General features: G+C 40.5%; 1 protein-coding gene across 7 annotated transcripts in view; it reads left to right on the top strand.

The window, feature by feature from the left end:
• The first annotated feature begins 331 nt into the window (after positions 1 to 331).
• The window catches only part of LOC124185712 (sodium channel protein para), a 66,426-nt gene continuing 58,355 nt past the window's right edge, over positions 332 to 8,402 (top strand). For 6 of the 7 annotated variants that reach the window (XM_046576735.1, XM_046576738.1, XM_046576737.1 and 3 more), the window contains exon 1: positions 333 to 1,216. The gene's annotated coding sequence lies outside the window, so the exon portion shown is untranslated. Of the gene's footprint in view, positions 1,217 to 8,402 lie in introns of all 7 variants that reach the window. The other variant, XM_046576736.1, reaches the window with a different exon arrangement.

Here is an 8,402-nt window from a genome sequence, read left to right as displayed (position 1 = left end):
CCTCTTGATCAATAATCCAAACCGTTTATTTCGGCCCCAGTGACCACGTCGAATCGATCCTTGAAAGAAAATGAAATCTGGCATTATATCTGGTGTTGCTGTTGCCGTTGCTGCTTGGAAAACAAGATAACTGCTGAACAGGCTTCGCTATCGAGGCGAAATACATGCCGTTTTAATTTCGCTTAAACTATACCCGATGCCCGGCGGTTCGGGGGCAGGTGAGGGTTTGGAATCGGGCGCACGTTGGCGTCGAAGGGTTCCGCGGTGTAGTTCTCGAAAGTTCCGCAGGGGGTGGCTGGCGTCGTGCCGATGCAGTAACAAGCGCGCTGGTCCGACCGCCCCCCGCGACTCGGACGACTCGGACACCGAGCTTTCAACCGAATCTTCAAGACTGCCTTCGGAAAGCGTTTAATACCGAATGCGTATATTCGAGTACGTTTAAATAAGACGACGCGATATCCTCCTTAGGCTAGCGGTAGCGCCTAAGGGACGATCACACGTATACAAAACAGTTTAATATATAGATGTAACTATAATAATATACGAATGTAAAAAAAGCAACAAGAGAGAATAAATTACGTGTAGTTGATATTAACAAAAAATAGAATCGAAAAGGAAGGAGACAAGAAGGAAAAACAACCAACGCACTTTTCTGACGTACGTCGATCCGATTGACGACTCGCGTGATTTTTTGACGGTACGGGATAAAGGTTGACGAAAAAGCGTAAATACGGGTTGGACTCGATTAGTGTGCAGTTGAGAATATGTTGTCGCAAAGCAAGTTCTACGCACTTTTTATCCACTATACCTTCGTGTAGTGTGACACGAGGCGGGTATAATAAAAAGGTGGATTCCTGTGAGGAATATAGTGACTAATCGACGGAGGCGACAGGAGAGAAAGATAAAAGGAAAAAGGTACAAATTGAGGGCAGGAGAAGGCGAGGCGAAAAAAATAGGATACAAAAGTCACGTAAAGTCGGTCGGGATTTCAAAAGTGGTTTTTGGTTTCTCAAAGTATCAGTGTGCCCTGTGCCAGTGTACTCGTGTACCAAGGAGCCAGAAAATAAGAACAAAATTCAAGATACCGAAACGAAAGCTAGGTCCGTGGAGGTGCCTCGACACCCGCCCCCTCCTCGCCCGCCGATTCTGTCGCAGTGCCTCTTCCTCGTCTGTGCAATCGCTTTGACCGTACATATATAGTTATTACTTGCTGTTGGTAAGTCGAATCCTCACGTTACAAATATACCAACGTTCTTCTTCGTTCTTTTTGTTTTATTTATTAATTTTTTTACGTTTTTTAACAATTTTACGCAAGTACATAGAGGCAACGATTTTTTAACTCCTTTAAACGCGCATGATATGCGTCATTTGCTGTAAGAAGAACTTTATGTCAGGATATGTAAATCATCGTGAGTGAATAAGGTTGTTTTGGTAGTCCACAATGAGGCCACGAACCTTCTACGATGTTGGCAATTAAAGATGTTTCGAACAATTGTTCGTGTAAAATCTTACCGCACACATTGACCAGTTTCGATGCTGAGAGACGTTATTCGTAATATTCATTATGACCTATTTCACCATTTGTACTTTGTTGCTTATTTCACTTGAATTCAATTTTTTTAATTGTTTTCATCCTTGCAATGCACGTTGAAATACAGCAGAAACTCGCTTGATACCTTTTCAAATGTCATTTGGATAACGTTGAAAGAACATGTGTGTTATATCGCGTGATCGACGGACAAAAATGAACTGGAAAAGGTCAAGTAATAATATTCGAGGAGCGAAGTATGTCGTGAAAACCGTCGGCAATTGTGTTTCGATATATTATCCGACCTTTCGGATAAAGTTTTACCAAGACAAACGATGAGACGTGGAAAAAGAAAGTTGAAACAATTGCGCGTGGTGCAAAATAAATAGCTCAAAGTATCAGCTTGGTGAAATTCAATATTATTATCGCCTTATCCGATCGTGTAACTTATTTGACAATTGTATAGACGGGTACATGGATTCATTCCGGCTCCTCGAATATCCAAGCGATTCTTATCGCGTTTGATCGTTTTCCAATCGTTCGACTTCAAGCTTCGTCTATTCATGGTACGTAGCTTATTGCTAAAGGAAAAGAATGCGATAATGGATCTTCAAGATTCGTATGAATATCGAAAAACGCAGACGAGAAAATAACGCTGACCCTCTATTTCGCTATTGGACCGAATCCCGTTCTTGCTCACAATCGTTTTCAATCGATTCCCGGAAGTATCGAAAGATGATCGATGAATTTCCTGCACTTTGTGGAAAATGGCCAATGTGAACTAGATGCATTAACAACAATCACGAAACTAATCGAGTATACATCGGAGGTTTCGTGTGTCTAAATCGTATATATTATACAATCATATAATACATACGTTTACCACACAATTCAAACAATCAATACAGTTGGCGATTTTTTTTTCGCAATGTTCAAACAACGGAGTAAACAATCCTAGAGAACTGTGAAATTTGAATGAGGAGGAACACCGAGAAGTGAATGATAAACGAATTATTCCAAGTTAGTCAGCTATCTACTACAGGCGAATTCAATTTTGGTGATGAACTCGGTGCATCAGTCTCACGAGCAAGCCTATGACGTCGCGTTGGGCGATATAAGGGTGAGGTTGGGTGAAGTGCAGAATGGCAACGATGTTTCAATTAACGTCGTGCGCGCCGTGAGAATTATGTGATAGAATTTATAGGGGAAAACTATTGGAGAGAGGGAGACAAAGTGTAAGAACCGTACTCTGTCGGTGTGTAAACGAAACAGCTCTGAGGACACGGCGAAGCTCCACTTTCTGAGCTCGAGCTCCGAAATACGCCACTGCGACACTTTCATCTTTACCTCTCTCAACTTCTTTGCCTCTCTGCATTCCCCCTCACCCGCCTCTCTTCGTCGGCACTTCAGGTCGACTCGGGGTCCTGTGATGGCCTCCATTATCCAGTCTCTTTAAAAAATGATTCGCCAGCATCAGGGATGACGGAGATGCGAGGTACGGCTATTGATTGGTAAATTCTGAAATTATTTTTCGGGAATTTTGATGTACAAGGGAGTACGCCTTAATATTTTTTTTTTTTTGAAGAAAGATCCACGAGGTGTGATACGGGAATCCATTATTCCTTTTATCTTGACAAATCATCGGGGCGGAATTTTTACCCAAGGCTACAGTTATCAATCGTATGAGAATACTCGAAGTCAGACGATCGAAATTCGGCGACTCTAGATAATCGTAGAAATAAAATTCTTTCAGCACATTCGAAACTCTGTCGTCTGAATTATTTTAGCCCATACGTCAAATTTAATTCAATTTCAAAATCGGATACCGTTTGTGATTTCTTGTCAAGTACCAAGCACACGGTTAATTCGCTCTATTTCCGAATCGGGTCGATTAATGAATACGCTCCTCGTGGGAATGAAGAATCCTATTCGCGGAGCAGAGTACAAATATATATACATATATGAAGAAGAAATGCGTCGGCACGAGGTATTCGCCCCGCAAGATGAAAGTACGGTGTAAAAATTCTTTTTATGTCAGTTGACATTTATTTTCAACGTCGAAACTTTCGGGGCCTCTTGCACGTTTCGCACTGGGGTCATAAATAATAAATATTCCAACCTTACTGTAGAAATGATCAATACTACTCTAGTTCGGATGATATTCCGGGCTGCTTGCTGCCTGGGCAAACCTCACGCACGCGAATACTTTTAACGGTTCAACTATATAGTTGGTCGTTAGGCTGTGGCGCAACGACGACGCAGGTATCGGCAGACTTAGACATGTGGTTGATGTTTGGATCGTTCGTCGCTCAGTCGATCAAACATTGAAAAAAGTTATAGTATCGAGTCAAGCGATATAGTGTCCAAAATTCGTTTATCGGTTTTGCGCTTCTAGTCGTAATACGAGGTGAGGGAACTGGAATTAGATTTTTAAAATGCTGGTATCCGTCGACTGATAATAATTTTTGATCGATTATCGCTTATCAATTGACTGGTCTCTTGATATTGAAGATCTTGTTTAAATTCCCGCATCACGTATTACGACCAGAAGCCCAAAACTCATAATTCCATTTGGACATTTTGATCGTACGTGCATTATTAATATTTTTCAAAATTATTCGGTGATATTTTTCAGTGAAAAATTTTATTTCCCCTTTTCTACCAATCGACATTCCGTCTACACTCATCAAGATAATGGACAAAAAAATTTAAGTAAAAAAAATAAAAAAATTTGTTCGACGAACGATCCAAAAATTAACCACACGACGCGGACCCGAGAATTCTAAACTCCGGGTTGCCGACAAATCGTTCCTACAGACCGGGCAAAACGATATGAGAAAAAAAAAGAAAAATGGGTATGATCAATAAAGGAACGGATAGAAAAAATGCTAGAATTACTGGAAGCGCGAGAGAACGCGACGAATTATTCCCCTCACGTTTTTTAACGGTGTAAATAAGTCGAGGTATTAGCCATGCGAAGTTTGGTTATAGCTGCTGAGTTTCTGCCAGTTTTACAAAGCACTTTACGAAACGTATTTTCTTGCTCGCGTCTGCGCCATTCGACTTCGTGCAGCCTCTTGACGTGTGGCATGTTTACCGCTGCCACCAATTGTTCACGCCGGGGTCCCTCTTGGAACATAATAATTTTGTGGTATTCGAACCGAAAGTGTGAATGGAAAATTTTTGGCATAGAAGCTTGGCTGTGGTACGTGGCTGTTGAGCGAAAATCATAGTCTGTAAAGTTGCTCAGCCATCATGCCTGAGATTGTGAAACTAGCCGAAAGGAACTACGTGTTATCGACCCGTTCAATGATTCTTGTTCTAGTCTTATTTTTTACTTCCTATTTACTCCTCTGTTTTTTTTTTTTTTTTCTTTTCGTATTATAAAAGTCGGCAATCAGCCGTGTGCCGCGCTGCCGGTTTGTATCGTGACGAACACGCCAGCATAATTATAATGGAAACATTCAGGTCAGCTTGGTTAACTACTGGCAATCCCCGGTAGAGTAACTAAAGGAAATATAAACTTCAACTTGCAGCGATGTTTCAAAGTTCTACTAAAACCTAGGTCGAACGTGAAAATTCCTCACTTTATTTATCAACTTCAAGACAGGATTTTCACGTAGATGATATTGCCGACAAGTTGAATTTTTTTATTTCATATACATATCCTTTTAATCGATTTCTGATATCTTACCTTTGTATATATGCATATACAATATAATTTGACTATTCGATGGCGGGCGTGGAGCTCAAGAATTTGCGAGGCGAATTTTTGAGTTATGAAATACGGAGCTGATGGAAACGGAGGATATATACAGATCAATTTAGTGGACGAACTTGCGCAGACAGACACGGCAATTCCAAGTCTGACGGAACATGATGCTATATAATAACGCGAAAATTAGTAAAATATAATTTTAAAGTATAAAATATTGTTATATCTAATCGTAAATATAACTAACATGCCGAGTGTTTCATTTCCGACTTTTTATCAGATCCCTGAAACTTTTGTACGGGTTTCAATGTCGATCTTGAATTTTTGCGTTTCGTTACCTGCACTCTACGGAATCATCGTGATTAAAACGAGTAAAAACAGGTTTTGTCTCTCTTTCTTTTTTTTCTTGTTCGAGTGGCGTAACGTACAGCGAAACGCAAAAATCAAGATAAAACTTGAAAGGGTCGGTAGTGGGGTATATATCCTACACAGAGTCCCACATGCAACCTACTTTACTATGCGAACATTAAACCTTTACATTACCATAAATAACGATGCCTCGCTACGCACGGCGACGATACTTATCCTTGTATGGTTCAAGAAATTAAAAAATTCAGTATATAACCCCCGAAAATGCAGGCCGGAAGTCGGTCGACGAGGGTGTCATATGTAACATAAAGTAATGGCGCGCGTGTAATAACAGTAACGAGAAATCTGATCTACCTACTGTACAAAATGGTTATAGGAGACAGTCTCGCCCTCGAAAAACGAAAATTTATACGCCCGAGAGCATCTCGTGCAATATATCTGCTTCACGTAGGATTTATAACACGAATCGGCAATTTGGCGATATAATTTTCTCGATGTCGCCTCGAGTGTCGTTACGATTTCCACCGCTTCCGTTTGCGTTCTTCGACTCCTATCCCGGTACCATTGTCTCTAGCCCCCTGGGCGACGAGGTCAAGACCTAAGAACGGTCGACGCCTCATATTCGGGTCCGCAATTCTTTCTCCGCATCGACGATACACCGAATCGTTCCGACATTTTATCGCAATAAAAGCTCAGCTAGTCGCGTGAACGAAATCTTCAGTTCATACTTTCAGCCGTGTTCGTGTACCGAAGTTGATTATTGGCTTTATGATAAATACACGGTAGAAGATTTAGGTTTGAGCTGTGGGAATTCGGCGAAACTTTGAGAAGCTTCGTTACATCGAGACGTTGTAGTTTACTGTAATAGACACTTAAAAATGAGAAAAATAATTCATTGATCGTTGTTTTATGTATGGGCTACGTGCAATTAATTTGATCAAGAATCGATGCATGCATTATGCCCATATTATGCCATTAAAGCTCTTCGAATAATCAAAGGGAATTCATTTGCTGGGAATCGCGGAGCCCGGATCACGTACATAAGCCCGATGATAATACCGATAGGGATTTACTGTGATGAAATAGTAATAATCACGAAGGTATAAACGTCGAGTTATTCGTCAATGGTATCAAGGTATCATCGAGCCGCGTCTTCGTGATAATTAGCATTAAACTCTTGTCACTGTGACACGCGCAGGATATATAAGAGACAAAATGAATTATTATTGGCTCGAAATTGGGGCCTGAACTTCGTACCGTTTCTGAATTCAATTACTCGAGACTCTCTTATTGTCGTCTTAGATAATATTCTCAGGGAGAAACGTACGACGCCCCTTGCGAAACGTTTTGCTCTGCGAGAAAGATAGACTTCGTCATTGAATCGTATGAGGTTTATCTCTGCGAGGTAATTCTGGCAAATCAATTGTCACGCGTTATCTTTTAATTAATTTTGGCTCAACATCTGCGTCCTCGTTAGTTTTATTGTTATACATATATACGTAACATTTCGGTATAACGTTTTTTACATTCTTGCGACTATCAACGAGCAGGCAAATAAGATCACAATCGAAATAAAACGTGCGTGATTACGACACTCTGTAGAAAATGATCCCGCGATAAAATTATCATTGCTGCCCCCCGCCCCTTCCTTAGTTATTCACGACCATTGTCAATTCCTAGTCATCGGAACAAAGAAGATCGATCACAACCCTCAGAGGTCATCTCATTACTTCAAACTGCCGCCATTACGCGAATTAAATACCATGAATACCTCACATGGAGATAGAAGTCAGATAAGTCTTCCCTTATATGTCTTCCCTTTAGACCATATTCGTGCATATATAATATGTTGGATACGCATCTCTCGTATATAATTTTTTATAATTAAATTCGTCGATCGAGGTTGCAAAATTTAAGATTTTCTGTTTAAGAAACTAATTTTCGCCAATTGTAAGTAAATCAGCTTATGTAACTGTGACGAGCAAAATATGTAGTTGTAACGAGTGCACGGTTCTTAACTATCCTTATTTTGTACCATAATTAAAAGATATCATTTCACAGGGTACAAAGAGAGCATGAGTGTGGTAGCTGATAATATGCAGACAATCTAGTATTCCAATATGTGTTTTGCTGTTCTTTTTTTGTCGAATTTAGTCACGGCTACTATCTAAGCTGAACTTAATAGCACCATTGATTACGATAATGTTCGAACTAGTCAAGGATATAGCTGCTGATGTATAAAGCATTTCATAAACATCCGTAGAAGATGTGAAATTCCCGTTATACAGCATCTGTGGATTTAAGAATCAAAAATTTTCGATTTAAAATAAGGTTGAGATAAAAGTAACCGGCTGTATAATATACCATCTGCAAGGGTGAACGAAACTGATGGCTTTTTATACGCTTTTGCCGGTGAACCTTCCTGCTCGACAATATCAATTTCGCAAGAAGTTTCAATATATCAGAGAAAAATGACTCGATAACGCTTTCAGGCATTTCACGCACATTGTCCATACGCTTATATATACTCGATATAAAAAAAATCTCTTCGAACAAAATGGCATCGATATCTTCCCGCGCCTTATGCAACCTCCCTTCGCCCGTATTTGCTACTACAACTATGCAGGGGCGTAGGGTGTGCATGTAATCGACCCTCGAAGCACAAGGTGGTCGACGTTTTGCGCGGAGGCTTAGAGAAGCGCAGGGATCGCACATACTTGTTGAAGTGAAAGATCGTCACGTTGCTTACGGGGTCGGGCGACTGCGTTTGTACTTACGAGCAAGTTGGGT

This window comes from Neodiprion fabricii, chromosome 6 (genome assembly GCF_021155785.1).
Source record: "Neodiprion fabricii isolate iyNeoFabr1 chromosome 6, iyNeoFabr1.1, whole genome shotgun sequence".
Lineage (NCBI taxonomy): Eukaryota > Metazoa > Arthropoda > Insecta > Hymenoptera > Diprionidae > Neodiprion > Neodiprion fabricii.
The sequence above is the reverse complement of the archived record's forward strand: the minus strand, read 5'-3'. Positions and strand labels throughout refer to the sequence as shown.